The sequence below is a fragment of the Pelodiscus sinensis genome, chromosome 2 (genome assembly GCF_049634645.1).
Source record: "Pelodiscus sinensis isolate JC-2024 chromosome 2, ASM4963464v1, whole genome shotgun sequence".
Classification (NCBI taxonomy): Eukaryota; Metazoa; Chordata; order Testudines; family Trionychidae; genus Pelodiscus; species Pelodiscus sinensis.
In genome coordinates this window covers 98,578,182-98,604,941 of record NC_134712.1, presented here as the reverse complement: position 1 = coordinate 98,604,941, position 26,760 = coordinate 98,578,182, and the positions used below count along the sequence as shown (strand labels likewise).

At 39.0% G+C, this 26,760-nt stretch overlaps 1 long non-coding RNA gene across 1 annotated transcript in view; it reads right to left on the bottom strand.

Moving 5' to 3' along the window:
• Positions 1 to 384: 384 nt before the first annotated feature.
• LOC142826754 (uncharacterized) overlaps positions 385 to 26,760 on the bottom strand; it is a 131,663-nt gene continuing 105,287 nt past the window's right edge. The window contains exon 5 of the long non-coding RNA XR_012900985.1: positions 385 to 947. This is a non-coding gene — a long non-coding RNA (uncharacterized LOC142826754). The remainder of the gene's footprint in view (positions 948 to 26,760) is intronic.

The following is a 26,760-nucleotide window of genomic DNA, read 5'->3' as shown; positions in this document are numbered from 1 at the left end:
AGAGACTTTTAAAATAACTTTTTAAGGCAGACATGGGGGAAAGGAGCCTGTGATTGTAAAGTAATAAGAAACACTTTACTGCTCTGTTGCTGTTTGTTAAGGACTTTGGGCACTTTTTCCCCCCCTCAGTACCTATGAAGACAAATCGACATATTTCTTCAGCTGCAGCACAGTTGCATTTTACGGATACTTTCTACCGAATGCTGCCTCAAAGACCAATGAAAAGCAAACCTTGATTCATGGACTTAATGCAGCTGATGGTGCAGCAGTAATCATGGTCACAGTGTCAACTGCTGCCTCAATTAAACTACATTTGAGAATCATTTTATGCTTCAGCTCATAAACATCAATAAAGGAAAATGAGTAATAAATGACTGTCTAGAGTACAAAGGACCAGCTCATATTTCAGATGAAAATGAAGACAAAATGTAGCTTTTATTTGCCTGTGGAATTCCCATTAACTGCATCACTGACAGGAGGGAGCTGGATCAATAGTTGGCTGGCCGCGGAAAACAGTTTCTGGCTGTTCAGCAGCCAGTGCAAAAGGAAAACTGTCATATTGTGATCTTTATCAGGTAATCTTCATTACACCAGACCAATGATATATGTATATGCTGGTCAGCTAGGGGCACTTCTAATTCTTGGTTCTATTTGTGGTCTGAGTGCAGAGTGCTCACAAATTATTTGTTTACAGCCATGAAAAACCTTCAATGTTCATCTCTTTTATTCTTTTTATAGGTAATCCATACTGGAAACTTTCACTCGAGACTACTTTATTCACTCAGAATTTTCAAGAAAGCACTGTATCAAAACTTATCTGTCTTCCAGCTTCAGAAGTGTTTTTGTTGCTGAAGTGAAGCTTGAATGATTTACAAAGTACTCTGTAAATTCTTGGAGCGTGCATGCGCCTTATTCGGAGTTGTTCCCAGCTTATTTGAACAAAGAGGCTGAGAAGGAAAAACAAACATTTCATATGAGATGTTCGTACAACATAGCACTTTCAAGTTACTGTTTGTGTGTGTGGCAAACTATACCCCAAACCAAAAGGATGGTCCACCATTTTTTCCCAAGAGAAGATATTTAATGTGAGTGTCTTTGTAAGCAGCCAGAATCTCAGCTGGTGTACGTTGGTATAGCTACATTGAGTTTAATGCAGCTATGCCAATTCATGCAAGTCAGCTGCCCCAAGAACGGAAGAGATTTTTAGCCTGGTTTGATAAACAACATTTTAACGAATAGCTTTTCAAACTACATCACAAATTTTTTAAAAAGGACATGCAAATACTTAGGAAGCTAATGCGGAAAGAGTCCTACCATATGTACTCATAGAAGGTGCTTTATCAAACTTTCATGTCTAATCTAATAAATAAATAAATCAAAACCATATTATTGTTATACTTCTCCTGGACTCCATCTTCTCTGACCAGATATGTTTGTCCTTTCCTTCTCTGTGCAGTTCCCTCTTCTTTCTAACTCTCTCAAACAAAGAATCATTATTGACAATGCCAAGTATTACAAAATCATGAAGTAGCACTAACTCCAATCAGAAGGGTTTTTTTTAATCTCATGATTTTTAGGATGAATGATAATAATGTATTTGAGTTTTTTGGTTTGTCATGCATTCTGATTTTTGTGTCTTTGGTGGAGGTATGTGACCCACAAAGTGTTTGTCAGCATTTCAGAGTCAAATTCAATCTGAAAAGCACATACAAAACTGCAGCTCTTTCTCCTGGCTGTTCAGAGAAGGATCACATTCTATTCCTGACTGGGGGGTGCACCTACACAGCCGTTATTTCAAAATAACCATGTGAACGTCTACAAAGCAATTCCATTATTTTGAAATAAATTAGAAATAACAGCTTATTCCAATTTCTATGAACCTCATTCCATGAGGAATAATGCCTGTTCCAAAATAGCTATTTTGGAATAGCAGTAGTGTGGACACTTCACTGATCCAATTTTGAATTAGCTCCTTTCCAGCGTCATTCAAAGTAACTACTCCCAGTGCCTCCTGGGACTCTAAATCAAGGTAGCGCATCCACTTTAGGGAAGCCTTCCTTGGACTAATTTTGAGGCTTCCCTGTAGTATAGATGTGGCTATTTCAAAATAAGCTGTTTCAGTGTATTTAGGCCAGAATATTTATATTTCAAAGTAAGCATGCAGTGTAGATGTACCCTGTCTTTCTATCTCTATCAACATTCTTTATGCCATCTATTCTAGCTCCTTCACTTTCCCATCCTCCTCCCTAGCCCACTCAGTCTCATCCTCCACTCTTTATCTGTCCCACATTTTCCCACCTTTCCCTTTTAAATATTTTCTTCAAAATTTTCTTTCTGTCACACCATTAGCCCCTGCATGATCCCCTCAATTTTCACCTCCCCCTCTTCTGTCTGCATCCTTTACCCGACATTTCCATGCACTCCCAAAACTCTGCTTCTTAAATTCCACATTCCTTAGCACATTTCAATCTCAGCTTCAGCACTGCAAATTTCCCTATATCCTGCTCAGTCTCGTCTTCACTTTATTAGCCTTATTCTGCATTTCCTTCAGACTCCCCATTCCTCACATAACTTCCACAGTCTCCCTCAGTCCTTCCACATTCTCCTCCAACCTCATAACTTCTCCGTTTCCACCTCCACATTCTTCCGCACTCCTTCAGTCAAGAAGAAGAAGAAACCAACCTAAATCTCACAGGAATACCAATCTCACAATCACATTATAACACTGAAAGCATGATCAGCATTGTCATCGACCCACAAAAGAGCAAAATCCTGCAAACCAGATTCTGCAGAGTTCAAATCTCTGGTCATAACAAGAAATATGCGGACCTTAACGAGCAAAATCAAATAATTAATCCAGGGTAACAAATTGGGTAGCAGCTGTAGAATATAAAAGAATAAATTTAGGCCTGGGAAAAAGAAGAAGAGTTCTAATCCTGACTTTCCTAGTAGATTTTAAACAGAAATTGTTAGAATAAAGACAGGAAAATATTGCTTTAAACACTTCTAGAACCATAATAGAGCAAAAGCAAAGTTTTCAAATAGTCTCATATTATCTGATTGAAAGTATCTACTTAAAACATGCATAGTACGAACAGAACTCTTGGTGAGTTTGTAGCATGTAGGTACATCAGACATACTTTCTGAGGGACACAGAAATAAAGGGTAATGTTGGTTTTTATGTTATATTCTGCCCCATTCTTTTGTGAGATTGTATAGGCACCAGACTTTTCTCTGAGACTTTTCTCACTGTTATGACCTTGGTTCACGTCATGTATGGTAGCAACAAAAAAGTCTACATACTGTGGAAAAAATTGCAGTCTTTTCCAGTGCTTTGTTTACACTAGTCTCACATCACTTGGTACCATGAGTGGAGCTAAGCTGGTGTTCACAACAGTGAGAAATTTAACAGAATAAAGGTTAGTGTTGACAAAACTTTTGGTTCGACAAGTCAAAATAATGTAATGTAGTCCAGTAAATGAACAGATCCTTACAGTAAAAGTGTACGTGAAATACACATTTTAATGGAATGGTTTTCATCTTCCAGGATTTAACTTTGAGAAAAAATAGAAGGCATTATAGTGTCAAGGCTGACCAGTTAATCCTGGCTTTTAGTCACACTCTTCTTCACTCACAGATGAGTGACACTCAGCATACAGACTTTTCAACCTTGGAAAAATAAGAAATAATTTGCACTCTGATACTTATAATCAAATGCCCTTAAGCAGTCTCAGCAAAGGGTCAAGACAAAAGGCACAAATAGGGAATGATTTTTGGAAGGTAAAATGTGGTGTGTTCTCACCGTAACAAGCTGGAGCAGTGTTCATATCCCACTCTCCTTCAAGACCCTGCCTGGGCTAGGGAATCTAATGATCCAATCAATGGATCAAAATTCAGTGATGAATTCTGTTCATGTGCCACCTGAGGCATGTGGCACATTTGCTAAGAAGACAATGAACTGATCACTAAAATTAAATTCCATTATGCCAGAGCAAGGAGGGACAGGATGTTCAATTACAGCTAATCTTAAATGTATGCCTATTGAAAATTACATCTGAAAGCAGGTAAGTACATTATGATTAATTAGGATAGTAGCTGGCTGAATTTAATATTTTATTTTGAGTGGAATACTGTAAAGTAGTGGATGATCTCCCTAAATGTGTGAGAAATCAGTTAATGAGAAAAGAGGATAGTAAGGGTGCATCTGCACTGCACTGTTATTTCAAGATAACTAGTGTTATTTCGAAATAACAATGCAAGCAGCAACACAGCCATTCTGTTATTTCAAAATAATATTGAAATAATAGACAGCTTATTCCAACGTCTGTAAACCTCATTCTATGAGGAATAATGCCTATTCTGAAACAGCTATTTCAAAATAAAGCATGCGTACACGCTCCGCTGCTGCTATTTCGAAATAGCCTCTCACTAGGAACATTCTAAGTTATTCCACCCCAGTGCCTCCTGGGGCTCTAAATCGAGATAGCACATCTACCTTAGGGAACCCTGCTTTAGACTAATTTTGAAGCTTTCCTGTAGTGTAGACATGCTATTTCAAAATAAGATATTTTGAAATAACAATGCAGTGTAGACGTACCCTAAGTAAGGCTACATCTAGACTGCAGGCTTCTTTCAGAATAAGCTTTTCCGGAAGAGATCTTCTGGAAAAGCTTGTTTTGAAATAGCGCGTCCACACACAAAAAGTGCAACAAAGTAGTAATTACTATTTCGAAAGTTAGCATCCAATCAGTGTGGACTCTATCTCACATTTAAGGCCACCCAGAACCAGTTCTGTCAGGGATTAGGTAAGCACAGGGATAGGTCAGTTGCTTCTGGGTGCTGTTGCCTAAGGCTATCTGAGACATGTGCTTAAAGGGACCCCGCTGGACAGCCAATTCTCAGCTTCTTCTGCTTGCTTGCCTACCTCTCCGAGCAAAGCATTTTCACTGCATGCTCTGGTTGCCCAGCTTTTGGACACCACAGTACACTTCTTGCCATGGAGCCAGAGCTGCCTCTGGGCATGCGATGGCCCCATACTGCCGTGCTGCAATTTTGGCAGCAATTTGTGCAGGCTGCCTTCATGGTCTTGCAGGAGCTCAATTTTGAGTTCATCATCAAAACCCTCTGCCTACATACAGGAGCAAGGCCCTTGCAACTGCACCCTATAGTGAAGAGAAGGTTCTGGAGGCTGGATACAAGTTCCAACTTGTGGGGCCAGCTGGTGATGGAGCGGTGGGACGACCAGCAGTGGCTCCATAACTTCAGGATGAGGAAAGCCACCTTCATGGAGCTGTGTGTCTGGCCCCTGCCCTACATTGAGCGGACACCCCAATGAGACCCGCCATCCCCCTGGAGAAGCGGGTCACCATCATTGTCTGGAAGCTCACCACCCCAGACAGTCTGTGGGCTACCAGTTTGGCATGGGAAAGTCCACTGTCGGGGCCCTCTTCATGGAGATAAGGAACTCTTGGTCTGCAGTCCCTGGAGTGGGGGAGGGAGTACTGGAAATGGGGACCCTAGGGAAAGGGGGGTGCAGGAGGTGCAATGAGTAGCACAGGGGAATCCCCATCCCCAGGGGCTTCTGCAGTGCCACACACACAGCCCTGCAGGAGGGGTGGCCTCAGAGGGGGTGGATCCTGGGGTGTTTGTGGGAGAGGAACAAGGAAGGACGGGGACCTCCAAAAGGTTCAGGCACCCCCTTTGATTCTCTCTTTTGTGTGTTTGTTTGTCTCCTTTTGCAGGTGGTGAGGGCCATCAACTCCATCCTGCACGCAGGGTCCTCCACCTGGGAGACCTAGACCCCATCATCACAGGATTTACTGCCCTGGGCTTACCCAACTGCGTGGGAGCCATAGATTGAACCCACAACCCCATCTGGCCTCCAGAACATAGAGCCGCCCAGTACATTAAGAGAAAGGGATACTTCTCAATGGTCCTGCAGGCCCTGGTTGACCACAGCAGACAGTTTACAGATATTTTTTGGGGTGGTCGGGAAGAGCGCATGACGCCCCTGTGTTTCGAAACTCTAGCCTCTACCAGAAGCTGGAGTATAGCACATGCTTCTCCCAGTGTGACTTCAGTGTTGGGGATGTACAGATGCCACTGTGCATCATGGGGAATGCAGCCTAACCCCTACACCAGCCACCTAGACCTGAGCAGGACCGTTTCAATGCCTGTCTGGGCACGGCCCTCATCCAGGCCAAATGCACCTTCAGGTGCTTGAAGGCAAGGTTCAGATGCCTCCTGACCTGCCTGGATGTGGTGGGGCACAACGTCCCTCAGGTGGTCTTGGCCTGTCATGTTCTCCACAACATTGTGGAGAGCAGGGGGGAGGCCTTCCTTCCAGGATCAGGGACAGAGGCTATCTGGAAGGGCCTTACTGCAGCCACGCATATCCGGCAGGCCCATTAGGTGGAGGTGCACATCTGTGAGGCCCTGAATGAGAGTTTCTCTGAAGGATCTGAGTAACTCTCCCCAGGGCCTTCCCACTAGGGGACTTGCCCCCCTCTGCCTATCCCACAACAATCTTTCCCTTCCCCCCTTCCCTGTACACTCAATAAAAACAACAGTTTGTGTTTAAAAAAAAAACGTATTTTTTTTATAATAAAAGTAACTGGGGAGGAGGATGGCATGCCGGCGCCCTTGTCCCCAGCCTGTTTCCAGCAATAGCTGGTGGTGTGACAGCTGGGAAGGCGACCCCCCGCAGATCCCTCCAGGGGTCAGAGGTGTGTCTGGCCTCCCCAGAGCCTATAAGCAGGAGCCTAGGGCTGCTCCAGGGCAGCGACGACAAGCAACTCCAGTCCCGAGTCCACCACCAGGAGTATAGAAGGGACTGCCCTGCCCCCCAGGATGCAGTGGAACTCATTGAAATTGGGGAAGGAGTGGCATTCTGGCCCGGATCAAGAGCTGAGCTCCCTGGCCCTCGCATAGCCCTGCCGGAGCTCTTTCACCTTGCTCCACACCTGTTCCAGAGTCCTGGGGTGGTGGCCCCTTGTGGCCAGGGCCTCAGCCATCCGGCCGTAGATGTCAGCATTCCTGCTTCTGGAGCGGAGATCCTGGAGGACATCCTCTTTGCCCCAGACCTCGAGGAAAGCCAGGATTTCTGCCACAGACCAGGATGGAGCACATCTTTTCATGCCCCTGGCGGGCTCCTGGGAGCCTCTGCATCCTTCCTGTGAAGCAGGAAGTGTGGAAGTGTCAGCTGCGTGGTGAAGTGCAGCTCCCAGGACCTGCTTCCTGCAACAAGCCTTGTCATGGGTGCTTGCGGCTTTAAGAGCTGCCAGGAGACAGGAACTATACAGTTGTGATGAGTGTGGATGGAATGACCATCAGGGCACCTGTGGTATTTCCTGGAGCCTCTTTTTTCAACAGAACTCCCTCTTCCACGTCCACACATGCCTTTTTTTGAAAACAACAGATCTTTTTGTCGAAATAACACAATTACAGTGCAGATGCAAGTATTTTTTTTCCAGAATAATGCCCGTTATTCTGGAAAAATGCTGCAATGTGGATGTATTCTAAGTGTTGGAATATAGTTTGCTATTTTGAAATTAACTATTTACTCCATATTGGTTAGGACTGGCAAACCAGATTTTTGATAATTTAGCAGAACACTCAGATTTGCTAACACTCTTTCCTTCTTTTCACATTAGCTTTACTAAAAGAAAGAATTAAATATCAAATATGAGTAAGGAGGGCCTCTGAAAGACAGAGTGGAGAAACTGGGAAGGAAATCCATAATGTAGGAACACGTTGAAGATTGGCCAGATGAAGTTGGATAATACAGTATACTCTTCTTTTGTGTGGTGGTAGGTAATTTATCAAGATACTGCTATTGTTCATAATATGCCATGTGATTTATAATTAATTTTAGATTACTGCTATATCATTAAGCTATAGAAAAATAAATTTTTGAAAAAGAGTGGTTGTAAGAATTTGTGATTGTAACAGTTTTGCGAATCCCTTGATTCCTTTGATCGTATTGTAGCTGGTTTTTGTTGTTGTTGATTTGTTTATTTATTTTGGGACACAAGCAGCGTATAGTTAAAGCTGCAGATGAAAGATCCTTTTAGATTGGGTTAATGGGACTACGTTTTTAAGCATACTTTATGAGCCGGAAAAGTCAGTGTACTCACTTTCATGCCAAAATATTGCTTACTACACTAATACACATATACTGTAAAGGCTGGTTTAATCTCTTTATACTTGGTTTATTTGTATGGACTCCATGATATTTTGGACAAAACGTAGGACAGGTGTCTCTTATCTCATCCACTTTATAAATAAACAGTCTAAGTGAAAAATATTGAAATATAAATATTTACTACCCTTTATATAAATTAGACAGTTTCTGGCTTTCCCTCCCCTTTTTGCACTTAGTGGATATGTAGTTTGTATATTGGATGAAAGCGCAGGTATGCAGTTTTGTTCTAGCAGCTATCAATAGTATGTACTTAATATATTATACTGAATGAAAGACTTCATAAATCAGTTATATAAGGGATCTTTCAATGCTTTTAGCAAATTTCCAAAGAGTCATAAAAACTATAAATCAATGTATTTTTGATTAATTAGCTCACGTTGTCAGCTTTTGAGGAATCTCTTTGATGCGTCCTTCTTACAGGATATACAGTAGAGGGAGATATATCAGTTATGGGGCGGGGGCAGGAAAGAGTAAATGAGAAAATAGCAAGCACTGTTAAAATAGTGGCCATATTCATGTCAAACCCAAAGTCTTCTGCCATGGGACATGGCTTCAGGGTTACACAAAACAGGCCTGATCCTTCATCCGTGGACATCCAGATCTTGCACCGACACAATAAGAGCACTGAGCATACAGGAAAAGTGGAATCACAGCCTAAGGACCAGATACTGCAAAAGTTTATACAAGTGCTTTACTTGACATACGAGAGTCATTAACCCACAGAGGTCAATGGGGCAAGCACCTGAATAACCTCTTACAGAATCAGGGCCTTAGTTACTAACACACTGATCTGAGAGGGATTGAGCATCCCCAATCCTCTCCAAAGCCTATATGAGTAATGGGTGCTCACCAAGACTTCTTGGGATCAGACACTATGGGTGTGTCTAGACTGGCAAAATTTTGCGCAAAAGCAAGTGCTTTTGCACAAAATCTTGCTGCCTGTCTACACTGGCCGCAAGTATTTGTGCAAGAACACTGACTTTGTACTGTACAGAATCATAGAATCATAGAATAATAGGACTGGAAGGGACCTCAAGAGGTCATCGAGTCCAGCCCCCCGCCCTCAAGGCAGGACCAAGCTCCGTCTACACCATCCCTGACAGATGTCTATCTAACCTGTTCTTAAATTTCTCCAGAGAGGGAGATTCCACCACCTCCCTTGGCAATTTATTCCAATATTTGACCACCCTGACAGTTAGGAATTTTTTCCTAATGTCCAATCTAAACCTCCCCTGCTGCACTTTAAGCCCATTACTCCTTGTCCTGTCCTCAGAAACCAAGAGGAACAAATTTTCCCCTTCCTCCTTGTGACACCCTTTTAGATATTTGAAAACCGCTATCATGTCCCCCCCTTAATCTTCTTTTTTCCAAACTAAACAAGCCCAGTTCATGAAGCCTGGCTTCATAGGTCATGTTCTCTAAACCTTTAATCATTCCTGTCGCTCTTCTCTGTACCCTTTGCTATTTCTCCACATCTTTCTTGAAATGTGGCGCCCAGAACTGGACACAGTACTCCAGCTGAGGCCTAACGAGCGCAGAGTAGAGTGGCAGAATGACTTCACGAGTTTTGCTTACAACACACCTGTTGATACAACCTAGAATCATATTTGCTTTTTTTGCAACAGCATCACACTGTTGACTCATTCAACTTGTGGTCCACTATGACCCCTAGATCTCTTTCCGCCATGCTCCTTCCTAGACAGTCGCTTCCCATCTTGTATGTATGGAACTGATTGTTCCTTCCTAAGTGGAGCACTTTGCATTTCTCTTTATTAAACCTCATCCTGTTTACCTCTGACCATTTCTCTAACTTGCTAAGGTCATTTTGAATTATGTCTCTATCCTCCAAAGAAGTAGCAACCCCACCCAGTTTGGTATCATCTGCAAACTTAATAAGCGTACTCTCTATCCCAATATCTACATCATTGATGAAGATATTGAACAGTACGGGTCCCAAAACAGACCCTTGAGGAACTCCACTTGTTATCCCTTTCTAGCAGGATTTAGAACCGTTAACAACAACTCTCTGACTACGGTTATCCAGCCAATTATGCACCCACCTTATCGTGGCCCTATCTAAGTTATATTTGCCTAGTTTATCAATAAGAATATCATGCGAGACCGTATCAAATGCCTTACTAAAGTCTAGGTATATGACATCCACCGCTTCTCCCTTATCCACAAGTTTCGTTATCTTATCAAAGAAAGCTATCAGATTAGTTTGGCATGACTTGTTCTTCACAAACCCATGCTGGCTATTCCCTATCACTTTATTACCTTCCAAGTGTTTGCATATGATTTCCTTAATTACCTGCTCCATTATCTTCCCTGGGACAGACGTTAAACTGACCAGTCTGTAGTTTCCTGGGTTGTTCTTATTCCCCTTTTTATAGATGGGCACAATATTTGCCCTTTTCCAGTCTTCTGGAATCTCCCCTGTCTGCCATGATTTTTCAAAGATCATAGCTAAAGGCTCAGATACCTCCTCTATCAGCTCCTTGAGTATCCTGGGATGCATTTCATCAGGACCTGGTACTTGCTGACATTTAACTTTCCTAAGTGATTTTTAACTTGTTCTTTGTGTATCCTATCTTCTAAACTTACCCTCTCTCTGCTTGTATTCACTACGTTAGGCACACCTCCAGACTTCTCGGTGAAGACCGAAACAAAGAAGTCATTGAGCATCTCCGCCATTTTCAAGTTCCCTGTTACTGCTTCTCCCTCCTCACTAAGCAGTGGGCCTACCCTGTCCTTGGTCTTCCTCTTCCTTTTAATGTATTTATAAAAGGTCTTCTTGTTTCCCTTTATGCCTGTAGCTAGTTTGATCTCATTTTGTGCCTTTGCCTTTCTAATCTTGCCCCTGCATTCCCGTGTTGCTTGCCTATATTCATCCTTTGTTAGTTGTCCTAGTTTCCATTTTTTATATGACTCCTTTTTTATTTTGAGATCATGCAAGATCTCCTTGTTAAGCCAAGCTGGTCTTTTGCCATATTTTCTATCTTTCCTACACAGCGGAATTGTTTGCTTTTGGGCCCTTAACAACATCCCTTTGAAATACTTCCAACTCTCCTCAGTTGTTTTTCCCTTCAGTCTTGCTTCCCATGGGACCTTACCTACAAGTTCTCTGAGCTTTTCAAAATCTGCCTTCCTGAAATCCATTACCTCAATTGTGCTGGTCTCCCTTCTACCTTTCCTTAAGATCATGAACTCTATTATTTCGTGATCACTGTCCCCTATACTGTCTTCCACTTTCAAGTTCTCAACTAGTTCCTCCCTATTTGTTAAAACCAAATCCAGAACAGCTTCTCCTCTGGTAGCTTTTTCAACCTTCTGAAACAGAAAGTTGTCTCCAATGCAGTCCAGAAACTTATTGGATAGCCTGTGCCTCGCTGTGTTAGTTTCCCAACATATGTCTGGATAGTTGAAGTCCCCCATCACCACCAAATCTTGGGCTTTGGATAGTTTTGTTAATTGTTTAAAAAAGGCCTCATCCACCTCTTCCACCTGGCTAGGTGGCCTGTAGTAGACTCCTAGCATGATATCACCCTCATTTTTTACCCCTTTTAGCTTAACCCAGAGACTCTCTACACAGCTATCTCCTACGTTCATCTCCACTTCAGTCCAAATCAGTGGTTCTTGCGCAAATACTTTGACGCTCTTGCTCAGAGATAAGCCCTCTTGTGCAAGTATTCTTGAACAAGAGGGACAGTGTAGACAGGCAAGTTAATTTCTTGTGCAAGAAAGCCCAATGGCTAACATGTCTTTTGCGCAAAAGCATCCGTGCCAGTGTAGACGCTCTCTTGCACAAATACTTTTAACGGAAAAACTTTTCCAAAATCTTTTCCAAAATCATGCCAGTCTAGATGCAGCCTATGTGGAAAAAAGGGAGCAGAATCCCAACTTAGCATCTCCCTTAAAGTCGAAGTGCCCTGAGATAGAAACAGCTAAAGATGAATTTTTCCAAAGAAAATACCGATGAATAGAAAAGTCACATGAACATTTTAAAAGACATCTGACATCAATATTTAATTTTATTAGTTAAACTAAGAGTGCTCAAGGAAAATGGATGGGAAAGTAGTCTCAGTATAGATTAGAAAGTGTTCAGTGGTCTGATTTCATACTAGTCACAAAACTGCACAATTACTCAATTCATAATAAATATAAATTGATCATGAACTGAGAAATTGTTCACGATTTTGTGTCTGGGATCAGAATGGAGTGGGATTTCTGAACTCCAAATTGGAAATCCTAAGTAAAACTGATTGTGGTTTAATGAATAAACACATTAACTTTTTTTAAAAATCATTCTTTACTCTACAAAGGCATATGTTTTGACATCTTATGCAAATCACATAATTGTCTCTTTCAAGCACGTTATGGGGAAATAGTTCATTACTTATTAATATCTTAAATGTTTTTGCTTCCTAGTTTTAAGAAAACAAGATTTAAAGCAACAGAAGTAAACGGATTCTAATGAAAAATAGAATGAATTTGCTTTTAAAAGAGTAATTAGCAGACAAATAATGCCAATCTTAAAACAAATCCGTTTTGTGAGATTTATTAATCACACAGTATTGGAAACTTCCAAACACTTATTCTCTGTGTGGAATACTGTGGTTTCTTTTTTTTTTTTTTTTTTTTATGGGTTTGTTTGGGGTGGGCAGGGTTGTTACGCTTTGATTCAAATAAGGATTTACCCAGCTAAATGCAGAACTGAAGGATCTACAAAGAACTAAGACAAGATTCAAAACTAAAATACTATCTAATTGTAATGGTTATAATATTCAAGATAGATGTATAATACAAGTATCTTTCAAAATATGAGTAGTACCCCACAGTAAATGCCTGAGAAAGTAAATACAAGTTAGGGTCCTATATGTCATGTGCCTTTGAAAATCTTCCCTTGTGTGTTACCAGGTCATACATGAAAGATCAGCATTCCACAACAACATAATTATATAGGATGAAATTCACTATGGAGCAGAGAGACAACACAAACCCTCTCTAACACCTCAATCTCTTTTACATCATCCAAATAGGCTGCATATTTACGTACTGTGTAGAATTCTACAATACCTGCTATTGTTCTGGCTACCTATCTAAACCTCACAGATACATTTAGCTTAAATAGAAACTTCAAGTGTTTTCATAAACGACATTCTGGGCCAAATATGCAAATGTAAATAAGTATGTTACAGCTGCAAAATAAATTTGGAGACAAGAAAGCAAATAATTGTCACCAATATCTTAAAAGCTTTGGCTCTTAAGTCCACATTTAGGACCCTAAATAAGTTGCTTGATTTTCAGAAAATGCTGAGCAGGTCCTAGTGAAGTAAAAGGGAGATATGAGAGACTCGGCACTTTTCAAAAGATCCCTAAATATCAATTTAAGAGCCTAAAATTAAGAACCTATATTTGAAGATTTTTCCCTATATTTGCGAACTGGGTATTTGCATCTGTAACAGGGCTCTGGCTTTGCTCGTACACCTGTTTTGCAGGAGCCATTTGAGGGTGTAAGTTTGCAAATTTGCCTTTCTATGTTATGCCCACCAAGACTTCCTCAACATATTGGTACATTGACATATTATTTCAATGAATTTGTTTTGACTCCACAAATGTGAAGAACTATATATTAAAAAATCTTTATCCTACTTTTGGTTAAAATACAAGACTAGGTCTCATTTTCAAATAATGTTGTTTGTTTCAATAGAGGGCCTCACTACAAAGATTCCTCTGCTAGACCCTGCAATCCCTTGACTGCTGAGAAAAACAAGAGACAACACATAAGCGAGATATAATTATTTTTAAGGGAGGTTAGAAAGATATCTAGGTTCTTCTTCTGATTACAACTACATCAAAGTCTGTGATGTAAATTTTCAGTGATATTTAGATGAACAACTCCCATTAACGCTACTGAACAGGTAAAAACTTGGCTTGTAGGTGAAAATCTGGCACAATGCTTTGAAAATGTACTCTTGTGTATCTTGATATAAAGTAGAGTAACAAAAGCACATATCAAATAACACAGTAACACAGTGAGGCAATGATACCATAGTTCTATTCTTCCTGTGCACTGGGCAGGAAGTTTTCATTTCACACACCATCATTCACAGTTTGCTGCAGTCATTTTACACAGTCAGAACATGCCCACAAATCCACAAAGCAAAATATTTCATTGTGGTTTCCCTTTAGAAAAATAGAAGCCCAGGACTTGGATTTCAATTATCTTATGCTCTGGTGTGAGCAAAGTAGGAAAAAAGAGAATCACATTTGCTGATTTGGTAACAAGTCCCCAAATCAAAAGTGTATTCAACAAAAAATTTCCAACCAGAAGAGAAACAGACTTCTTTATAGTTCAGATGGTATATATAATTTATTAGTGAAGCAATGGCAGTCAGTCTCGCTTTATATAATCACTGCTACCATAGGGGAAAAAGAATTCTGTGCCAAAACAACTCTTTTACATGTCCAATATTGATATACAAACCGTAGCTCACCATTTTCACCAATGACAGTACAAATTCAGGGAAAGATATGAACTACACCACATCAAAGGAATCATAATCAGTTCTAGTTACAAACAATTAAGAAGAAAAATGCAGTGTCTATCTATAAAGAGAAGCAGGTGTGACAATATAGTTTGTATATTCTGGGCTATCATCCAAGTCCTCTCCCTTCTCATCTTTTTCCTTCTCTCTCTCTTTCTGCTTACTACTCCCGGGAGTGAAACAAGTTGTTATAAAACGTAAAAAAGAAAAGAGAATTAGAAACTTCTGCAGCATGAATAGCTGGCCCATGACAAATGCCATTACATAAAATGATGGCCATGAAAAGCAGGTGGTGGCACAGGCTTGCAATAAGAACCATTGCTGTCAGAGTTTGTGTGGGAACAATTTGAATGTCATTTTTAGAAAACCATTCATAAAACTTCTGGCCTAGGCTCACCCCTATCACTGTGTTTCTTTGTATACATTCTTCTTAAAATAATTTTCAGAAGCCATGTATGAAAGAGTGACATGATAGCTAAAAGCAAGCTAAAGGGTACCATATTTACATTGCCACAGGCATATGAACCAATGTCAAAACGGTAGATCACAGCCCATTCATTAAAAAGGTCTAAATTCTAGTCTGCCAGTTTTGATCTGCGCTGTGCAAATCCAAGTGACTGCAAAAAATGTTAAGAGCTTTGAAAGACCTGACACTGTACCCACTCTGCTGGTTGATTGATATCTTAGGTCTCTGAAAACTTGTATTAATGATAAGCGGAAATTATGGCATTCTATGTATAAGAAACAATGATTTCTACACAGCATATACTTTGTAGTCTTTTGAAACATTATTATCAGTGATCAGGTGTATTGTTTTAACAAGTGACATGTGAGATATTTGGATGCATAGACCAAAGACCCACATGCAGAAAGACAGAAACTTTCTAAACATAACAGTAGTGACTTTTTCTATTAGTGATGAGTATCAAAAATATAGCCAAGTAGCATTTGAAAGTAAAAGCAGCTTCACTGCAGTGTATGTGGCTTTCTCATTCTGTGGAATAGAAGGAGAAATGTCAAGTTTGCAATAGGGGCCATTGTGGTTATTATTTATACAACAATATGCATCTTCAAAGCATTGCTAATTAATCTTCCCCCTTGTATGTAGACATTATTGCCCCATTAGACAGATGGAGAAGCTTGTACATAGAGAGCTTGTTACCTGACCATACGCGCACACAGCTTGTCCAATGGTAGGTTAGAGTTTAGTAGCTTGTAGCTCTTAATCCTGTGCTCCATTCACTATGTTGCCTCAACAGCTCAAAAACAGATTCCCACACCACATCTGGTGGTCTTTTAACATAATAAAAAGCCATGGAGAGGGGACACATTTAAAACACATTAGGGTAGTAATGGCTTTAGAGACCTTTCTTACACCTTCTGTGCACGTGCTATAATGGGTCCAGAAATGGAAATGAAAATTTCCTCCACCCCATTCAAATCTGGTTGCCATTTAACACCCTTCCTGGTTTTCAGGGTGTCATTTACAAATTTGGTGCTTTTTATTAATTATCAACACTCTTCAGCTCTGATTGGAAAAATGGTAGTTCCAAGGGAATTCAGTGATACTATTACTGGTAAGAAACCAATGACCACGTGGAGCTGCACCAATTTATGCCACCTGGGAATCTGATATTTGAGTTTCCTCAGCCTTCTGAGTAGCTACAATATTTCAAGTGGAAGAATACATATTAACAGCTTTGAATGATGTTTCAGAGTGGTACAACTGACAGTTAATATTTATAAAGCTCACTGATGGTGTATATGGCAGTATATATATGGTAACAATTATTTCCTTCTCATGCAGGCAGACATAAGACGATGGAAGGATGTTCTCAAGAAATGAATTACTTGAGGTTATATTGTATTATCTTTCTCTATCTCATTCTAATCCTTTGCTTCCAGATTAGATACACCTCGGGGCACAGTGGGACAGATTTTAGTCTGATTTAAGTTCAGAGTAACTTCACTAAATCCAGTGGAGCTACTTCAGTGCTCTCGAGATCAGAATCTGATCCATTGTCACTGAGACAATTGCAGAACTATGCAGCATTTTCCTTCACTCTGAAAAATATAAGATTGTTTAGTTAAACAATTATTCAACTTGTTAATGGACAAGAAAGATCAACAGTTGTAGAAGAACCTTTACTATACAGGAGAATAACAAGTTTGCTTTGCTCCTCATCAATGAAAGTTGCTTTCTATACATAAGGATGATAAAGTGGGTGAGGAATTATCTTTTGCTGGATGCCTCACCTACCCTGCCTCATATCCTGGGAACAACACTGCAGATAATTTTCTATTTATAAGTTCATCACCTACTCTCTCTCCAGAATATGGCAGCATAGTTGCTAGTAAACAGAAGTACATGGCCTGACATAGCCCAGAGCCAAACCCTCTCCTGAAATAAATAGGAGCAATTACCATTGGAAGTCATGACGGTAGGATTTGTCTCTTGCTTTCTATAGACTCAAAGAAAATGGTCACTTATCTATATCATTTTTATATCATCCTCTAGAACTTAACTATTATATCTTGCTACAAAATTCTATAAAATGATTTAAAATATCTTTAAAAACATCATGTATAGCTTTTAGGGTATTTTCGATATAACTCCCATATAACTTTTCTTTAAGTATCTTTTAAATTATAATTCTGTTCTTCTACATGAAGCTACATACTGATGAACTAATATGTGACCTGAACCCTGAGAATCATCTTTCAGATATTGAGCACCTTTGTTCGCACTTTTCTAGCTGTTAGTTTTAATGACTTAGGCATTTTGCTAATATATATACCTAGCTGGGTGTATATATTAGTCCTTGTTTCTTTCTAGCAATTACAAAAATAATGCAAAACACTTTAGGATTGACTCTCTATTACAGTTATTTGCTCTGGTGCAAAGTGAGTGTAAAAGACTGACATTTCAATTTGTAGCCGTTTACAATCACATTTGCAAATCAGGACATCAACTTTGCTGACATAAAGGCAATGTTAAGAGACTTTGCTTGTATATTAATTTTAAGTATAACCTAAATGCAGTTTAACTGAAACTGTTTATTATTGTTTTACATTATTATTTTTGAATCAGTGACTGTGAAGTTGTGTTATTTTTTTAAGACCCTATTGTTGGTTTCACTGCCATGTGCCAAAGGTTAACCCTACTCTCTGCTCTTGAAAATATCTTGGAAATGTCAGAAATGAAGCCCATAGAGATCTGAGATACTGCACTTGAACCTCCATCCAAATAGTGATTAATTACTAGTTATTCCAGTAATGGGAGAGAAAAAAACTAGTTGTAACTTAATAAATGCCTGGGAAAATAAATATTTTAATCGTGGAATTCTGAGTTTGTAACCAACAAGATATACATGCATTTGGCTTTCGTTTATTATTATTATTCATTGGGAAGAAATATTTTATCAAAAATTAGAAATTCATCTTTTGGCTTTATAGGAAACCTGGGTTCTCTTTTTTTGTTTGTTTGTTTGTTTCCAATGGCATCTTCCTTTTCTTCCTTTTGTCATCTTATTTTGCATGAGATGAAAAAAGGAGAGCTTTGGGTCTATTCGTATTGCATTTTCAGGAGATCAGGTCCTCTGCAATTATCCAACATGATTTTAAGAAAAATGGGTAGAAATTAGTTCCACAGTCACAAACCCTAGTCATTGGGCTCTACTATTCTACACTGATGCAATGCTGCCACCGTATGGCAAGTCTTAGATGGAACATCTAAGATAAAAGCATCTTTTAAATCTGATATGGTTGCTTCTGAAACATAGTTTTGATGCTACAGAGCTTATTATTAGGTGAAGTACTTAGGAATAGGATAGCAGAGTGTCGCAAGCTTCACACTATTTGGTGTTTTTCCCCTGCTCCTGTAGGTATGTGATTACATGAGTTTTTCAGTTTTCTTTAAACAATAGAGACTTTTTTTAATATTTAACCATGATTTTAAGTCATTTTCATGATAGGGAGCAGGGTCCTTACACATGAGTTCAAAATGGTTCAGGCTGGCATTACTGCAGGAATAGACTGAAGTCAATGATCCATTCACCATACTCACCACTGCATCTCATTTTTGTAGGATCAAGCCCTCAAAGGTTCTTATCACATACATAAAGTGCACAGGACATTTTATAGGTAAGCAGTTATAACACATCCCCTGATTGTAGTTTTGTGCGTATGTAGAGGTAGATAGGGTGTTTTGCTCAATGTCCTGAGCATGGACTGGTATGTAACTGTGCCAGTCCTCCTTTGCTCCCCTTCATTCTTGCTCCTAGGGATGAGTAATTTGCTATAGCCCTTTATTGATTGTAGAACATCACTCTCCTGGTACCTGATGAGTTTTTTCTAGATAGCTTATTTGTAGGGGGTACTGCCAAGACCCCATCTCCTCCTTATCTAATGGGACAGGCAATACCGAGTATACATCTCTTTCTTTCTATCCTCTGATTAAAGGGTGTGCACTACTTGTCAGAAAAAAATAATTGTTATCACTTGTAAATATTTCCTTTCATATTTAGGGTAAAATCTGTAATAAAACCATAAAATGACTCCGTACAGCTTAATTTCCAAGGTTTCATATTTAAGTTTTTGAAAGCATTTCTAAATATTTAAACATGAACAACAAAATTCAGATCTGTTCTTTTAAACATCTCATTCTCTCCCCACATAATTTTGTGATGTCAAATTTGGATTAGCCTATCACAAAACAGGGACAAAATTCAGATCTGGATTCTCATTTTCTATCTTCCAAAACAAATATGAGGTGTTCAGGTCTGGACTTTGGTTCACATTCATTTTTATTTGACATCATACATTTAACAATTTATTATAAGGCTGAGTTTTTTCACAAATACAATCCATCTTAATAGCCAAAATCTTTACTTTAGTGCAATTTAATACATATTCAGCTATTTGGTAACACTGCATAATTTTGCATATGGATAAATTTTACTCTGCCTTTAATTGAGTTTTGGAAAACTTAATTCACCTACTTATCTGGATGGAGCAATTTTGTGGACAGAGATAAGTAAAATGTTTTCACTTTTTCTTCATTTCATGAAAGAAAAATGGGTAGATAAATTTCATGCTTAAATTGATAAACGTGCATAACTCTATTTAAAGGTACCTGCTCTCACTTGAACTGCAATTCCGAGGCATAACAACGTTAATTAAGAGGTTTACCTCTGTTCTGAAGTTCTCTCTGGCTATGTCCACCCTGTGTTCTTTTTCCGGAAAAAGATGCACAAATTGCAAAGCGCAATCTGTGTCCCTTTTTCCACTTCTTTTTTCAGAAGAAGCTTTTCTGATAATTGGCCCATCTACACTGGTCAAATGTCAGAAAAAAACCCTTTTTCAGAACATCCTTTCTTCTTCGTAAAACAAGATTTACAGGGATGCCAAAAAAGCACATCTGCTCTTCTGAAAAAAATTTCGAAAGAGCAGACACATTCCTTGGATGCAGCAGAGTAGACATACCCTCAGACTCACTTTATGAATTTCTTTACTTCTGTGTTTTTAGTGAACCCAAAATGTTATTTTAATGCATTTTTTTAAATACATGCTCCCATCAGGTAAATGTACTTGTCATGATTGAAGTCAATGGATTATAATGACCTTTTATCTTTATTGCAAAGCTTTAGCTTGTGATAGGAAGGACTGGTTTAAACAGCTCCAGATAGGAAAGTTTTCTAATTGAAAGTTTTCATCAATCTTTAATGACAGCATTATTATCACTGCTGAATGTGTTCTATCACTTGCTTTTCCCCAGAAAAGCCATTTTTAGAATGGTGAGGGATACTTGTGCTTATGAAGGTTATGGCAATGGCAGTATTTTGAACACTATACCTTACATCAGGAGGGATGCAAGCATACATAATCCCATTTTCACCCTGCGGTCCCTACGGTACCCCTTCAGCCTTTCCTCAGGAGATTACTTTCATTGAACCCTCTAAGCAAAGGCAATCAACAATGGCTTTTCCTGAAGCAGCTTAAATTAAATTCACTATACTGCAGTACCTGATGCACAGCCAAAGCACTGTAATGGAAACCCAAGAAAACTTTTAGAGCAGCCTTTGTGATAATTAAAAGAGCAGGTGAAATAATGTGAATGAATTAGTTCATGTTTAAAATACCCTAGGTCTTTAAAATTATGTTAAGTAGCAAAACCTCCTAAAGACTTTTTGATGCCATCACCTATATAGACCCTAAACTGAATAAAAATATATGTTCCTGCCCTGGTTGTACTTATGCATGTGCTTAATTTTAAGCACATGAGTAGTCCCATTGAAATCTTGATAATAATTAAAGTAATACAAGTTGAACCTCTCTAGTCTGGCAACATCTGTGGTCCAGCATGATTTTAGTTAGCGGTATGTCCATTTATCATTGATGTGGCCAAGTTTCTCATGATCCCATATGTTTTGTTTACTTCCACCAGTCCTGGCGCTCAGTGTTCTGTGCTGTTATTTAGCTTTAATTTATCTCTAAATGTCTTCTAAGAGCCCAGTAAGCAGTGGAAATGCTGCTAGACAATACTGACCTCCAACGATTTGGTAAATTCTCTGGTTTGGCACCAGCCAGGTCTCAAGGGTGCTGGACTAGAGAGGCTCAACATGCAGGTATTTTACCATTGATTTCAGTGGGACAAGGTTTTCATACAAGGAGACCTTTCAGGAGTTTGCAGGCATAGGGTTGTATTGGGTGAATGTTGCATTCTTTTCCTTTCTTTCTGTTTTTTTAAATGAAAAAAATTTAAAGTGACAAGAAAGGGGGAAAAGCTGTTTTTTCTAGTTCATTGTTGTTAACGCAAGAAGCTGCCCAGAAAGAATGGCTGCTAATGCCCATCTTTGGGAAATTAAAAACAAAATTTAATTATTTTCTGTTAACTCCTAGCTATATCTTCCAAAGAATGCTCTATAATTTTAGTCACTAATGGTGTCTACACAATGTTCTATTTGAGTTTCATAAGAGTATTTAGATAAATACTTGTTTTCTACATATAATGAAAACACTATTGTCTTTTCTCTGCCTGTTAATTTGAGCATAATTTAGACTAAATCTGGTAACACTTGTTCAAAATAAATATTTCCAGCATACCTTGCAGTGGTTTGCATCATTCCCATTAATGTATGCAATGACACAGCAGGCTTTTTAATTGATAGTGATTAGTGAACTTTCTAAATCTGTAAAACTTCAGTGGGTTTAAGCTTCCAATAAATGCCAGTCTCTATTTTTACAACACAACTTCTATTTAACAGAAAGGCAAATATATTAGTCTGCAGCTGCTATTTCTGCTACAAACACTAAAAACAATCTTGTATTCCTATGTCAAAGTAGGAGTGTCACTCTATATTATCATTTAAGGATTTTACTATGCATATTTTATCTAGCCTCTTCAAATTAGAAAAAGCAGGAATTTTAAACAAGGAAATACACAGGAACCATTCAATTATCTCCCACAAAACTTTCAAAACAAAATTGCTTGTTCTTACTCACCACCAAACAATTTCCACCTAAAATTGAATAGTGCCTACTTTCAAGGAATAAGGGATCTTCCGGAAAAGGGTTTATTTTCCACAAGATCCCGTCTAGACTGGTGCTTTTCTCCGGCAAAACCCTGAGCAGGAAAAAAACGGCAGCCATGTTCATGCAAATGGCGCGGGGGATATTTAAATATCCCCCGCGGCATTTGCAATTCCGAAGAGTCTCATTAGCATCCCTTTTACGGAAAAGGGTGCCAATGTAGACACAGCCCTAAAGTCTTATCAATTCCACTTACAATGTTCAGTCCAAAAAAGTACACCTGACTTAAATGCAAAATCATCATTTTTTTCCAAGGAAAACTTTAACTTGTGTGAAAAATTGAAAACTGTAATATTTTGTACAAAGGCTGAAATAGTTCAGTTTGGAAATGTGGTCTGGATGCCTCAAACTCCCATTTTCCTATGTAGACAGGCCTCCAAGCTTGCACATAATCTCCCATGATGCAACAGTTTCATTTCTTCATGCGGTATGGTGGTGCATCATGGGAATGCTGTGGTCATATGTTGCATCATGTGAGATGAAGTAGAGCTGTAAAGTCTTACCCATAAATAGGAAAATGAGACAACCAAACTACAGCAGCAGCATATCCAAATGAAAACACATTTTATTTTTCAGGCATTCATTTTTCAATAAAAAATCAATTTTCTGCAGAAAGCAGATTTTTTTGAACAAAAAAGATTCGTCAAAAAATCTTTTCCCTTGAAACATTTTGACTGGCCATAATCTAATGAACCTCAAAGAGGGTTCCTTCACTCCTTTTCTTAAGAGGAAATGTCAGTATCTGTAGACATTGAATAATTTTGTGAAGGTTCATACCATATTGCAACAAGTATCTCTCAGATTACATTTCCTGTAAATCATACTGAAAAAGAGCTCTCATATATTCACGTACTTCACTGCCTCGTAGCACACTGCTATACTATGAATCACAGTCAATTAATCAACTGGTCTACACTATCATGGTAAGTCGACCTAAGTTACATTATTTCAGTTATATGAATAACATAACTGAAGTCGATACAACTTAGATCAATTTACCAGGGTGTCTACACTGTACTGTGTCAACCAGAGATGCTCTCCTGCCAATTTACCTTACTTTTCTAAGGAATCAGAAGGTCCAGAGTCAGTTACAGAGCACTCTCCCATAGACTTAGTGGGTCTTCACTAGAACCACCAAATCAATATTGTTACATTGATCACAACAGCACTGATCTACCAGTCATTGTTAGACGTGGCCATACTAACACACTCTTGAGGATCTAAATTGAGCAATACTGGTGAACATTAGAGAAACTTCTTATTCTAAGCCTATATTTGTGTATTTGCCCCACTTACCATAAGTAAATAAATAAAAATCATTTGCTTACATGACATGATTTTAGCCATTATTCTTTTAGATATTAATTTGTTTCATTTGACCATTTGACTATGCAATCTTTGAACTACTATTCAATTAGGCTTGTTCAGTGATATCAACTAAAATGAATGTGGAGAGCTGAAGAAGCATCATTACTAGCATCAGCATATGCAGATCATATGGAGGTAGTGTGATATCATGAAACTAACCAGTGTCTATTTGTCATAGGCTAAATACCTGCTTCTGTAGTCAGTTTATTGTTCAGTTAGAAGTTCCACTGACTTCATTTGAAGTTTTGCCTGTGAAAGGATTTGATCAATGGTCCTAACAGATGCTACTCTTGTACATAATATTCTGCAGCAACGTCCAATCTATTACGTTTTCTTAAAGATGGCTATTTCCAAACTGGATGATGAGGTATCTGACTTAACTCATCTAGATCTGATGTATTTTTGTTCAATATTGTGCACTGCATGGAAATTACTTAGAATCATAGAAGATTAGAGAATCATAGAATCAGAGACCTCAGTAGGTCATCTAGTCAAATCCCCTGTCCAAAGCAAGACCAACCCCAACAGGACTTTATTAAGCCTCACCTTAGAAACCTCTAATGATAGAGATTACATCACATCTTTAGTCAGCCTACTCCAGGACTTCACCACCCTCCACTTACCCACTTCAGAGTGGAGTCCCTGGGTACCACAGTAATAATAGTTGGAGCACTGCATCTGTGACAAAATATATCCCTGAGTCCCTTACTGCAATAATATTTGTACAAAGTATGCTTTGTTACTTGAAACTTAAAATTTGCTGGTCATTGTTGTCCTGGTGAAATATATATGGCAACATTGCCAGTAAAGTTATAAGATTCCACTGTAATGTGTTACTAAAGTATGTTCCAAATCTGAGTAATGGACAAACTAGTTTCATAGAGACAAAGGGCAAACTGATGCCTCAGTGAGTTGTGAACAAGGCCAGTGGGGCATTATCCCCTACAAGGCCATACTTTGGCAGGAAAGAGGGTATGGACAAAATAAATCTACATTTTAGCTGAGAAATCACATGGGTTCATAGCCAAAGACACTGCCTGTCACCATGCTCCCAGCTGGTGATACTTCTCAAAGAGGGGAGAGGTCTATAACAAGAAAGGGGAAACAACCCCCTCCTCCTCATTTTCTGTCTCCCTGTTGATTCACTATACCAAAAGGAAACAAGAAAGTGGCCACTGATTTGGGAAAGAGGTCTAAGAAGTTTGGCCAGTAAAAATGTTGAGAACATGTGGTGAAAAGCTTTACTTTGGAATTAACACACACACCCTGAGAGAGTTACATATTGGAGGCTCTTTGTGATCATCTTGACTGAAGGCTATAGCAGTACAACAATCTAAGCCCTGGTCTACATTAGGGAGTTATTTCAAAACAACAAGCAGAGCATCCACACTAGCACACCTGGTATTTAAAAATAAGAGGTTGGTTATTTCAAAATAATAACTCCTGTTTTCCACGAGGAATAACGGTTATTTTGAAATAGTTATTTTGAAATAGTGGTAGTGTGGATGCTCCACTGCCTCTATTTCAAAATAGCTACTCCTCAAAGTCATTCAGAGTAATTACTCTCCAGTGCTTCCTGGGGCTCTAAGTTGACGTAACACATCCACATTAAGGGAGCTGGCCTCAGACTAATTTGAGGCTTCCCTGTAGTGTGGACACACTATTTCAAAATAGTTATTTCCAGAGTTATTATTTCTAAATAAGTTATTTTGAAATAATTTCCTAGTGTAGACATGGCCTAAAGGATGCCCCAGGTTAGAAGGCAGGAGGTCAAACAGCTCCTCACTAGTCTAGATTATATCCTAGGCATGTCACAGGATCATATTACAAATTAAAACCTTGTTCCTGCAGTGAACACTGTGTGAATAGGTCTGCCTATGTAGAGCTCACTGCATGATTAAAACCTATGCGTTAACATCATTAAGATAAAGAGACAAGCAGAACCACTCAGTGCTCTGATATACGTAGGATTTCCAAAAATTGATTTAAAGTAAATATTTAAAACAAGTACAAGTTCTCACAAATTGGGGGAAACAAGAAAACTGATAACATAGTACTGGCATTTTGGAAATGCAGTCCTGATGGAAGGAAGTGCTTTAGATGGTCTTAAATCCATCCCTGTTCAGGGAAACACCTAGGCTACGTCTAGACTTCAAGCTTGTTTTCGAAGAAACTTTTCTGGAAGAGATCGTTTGGAAAAACTTTTTAGAAAGAGAGCATCTACACAACAAAAGCTCAATGAAAAAGCAATTTGCTTTTTTGAAAGATTGCATCCACATTGATCGGACACTATCTAGCATTTCAGTTGTGATTACTGTGGACAAAGTGGCCACCAAGGCACCTGTGCTTTTTCCTGGAGCCTCTTCTTTGAAAAAAAACACTCTCTTCTGCATCCACACACACCTTTTTCCAAAAAAGCTTTCGGAAAAAGGCTTCTTCCTCATAGAAAGAGGTTTACTGCTGTTGGAAAAACCTCAGTGTTCTTTCAAATTTATGTTGAAAGAATGCAATATCAGTTTGGACGTAAGTGTAGTTTCTCCAGTAAAATGGCAATTTTTCTGGAAAGTCTCTGCAGTGTAGCCATATCCTTAGGCATGTGTGTGGAGAATCAGGAGGTTATGTGTATTTTTTTAAAAAAAATCATGTGCACCTTGCTTTACCTGTGTGATATTATCCAACCTGACTGCCAGGAGTTAAATCAAAGGTAGCATTAAAGGTAGAAACCACCAGGAAATGAAAGCTGGAGGTACCTCAGTTAGCTGAAACATACCAAAGCTTGCAATAAAATATTAAGGGAAATATGTAGGTAGACTTCTATTATTTTTACTCTTTACTAGGCATGCTTTGTCCCTTTGGGTGAATAAATAACGCTTTGTTATTAATAGCTGTTTTTAATGTCATTTTAATCAGCTCACTGGTCACAGGTCCCCAGAGTGAAAGGGATTAGTGCTAAATCCAGATGGGCCTGTCATGTTAACATGGTTGGGAAACTAGAGGTCTATCACTCAGTGCCCCAGCTGCAACATTGTTGTACATTGCCAAATTCTATAG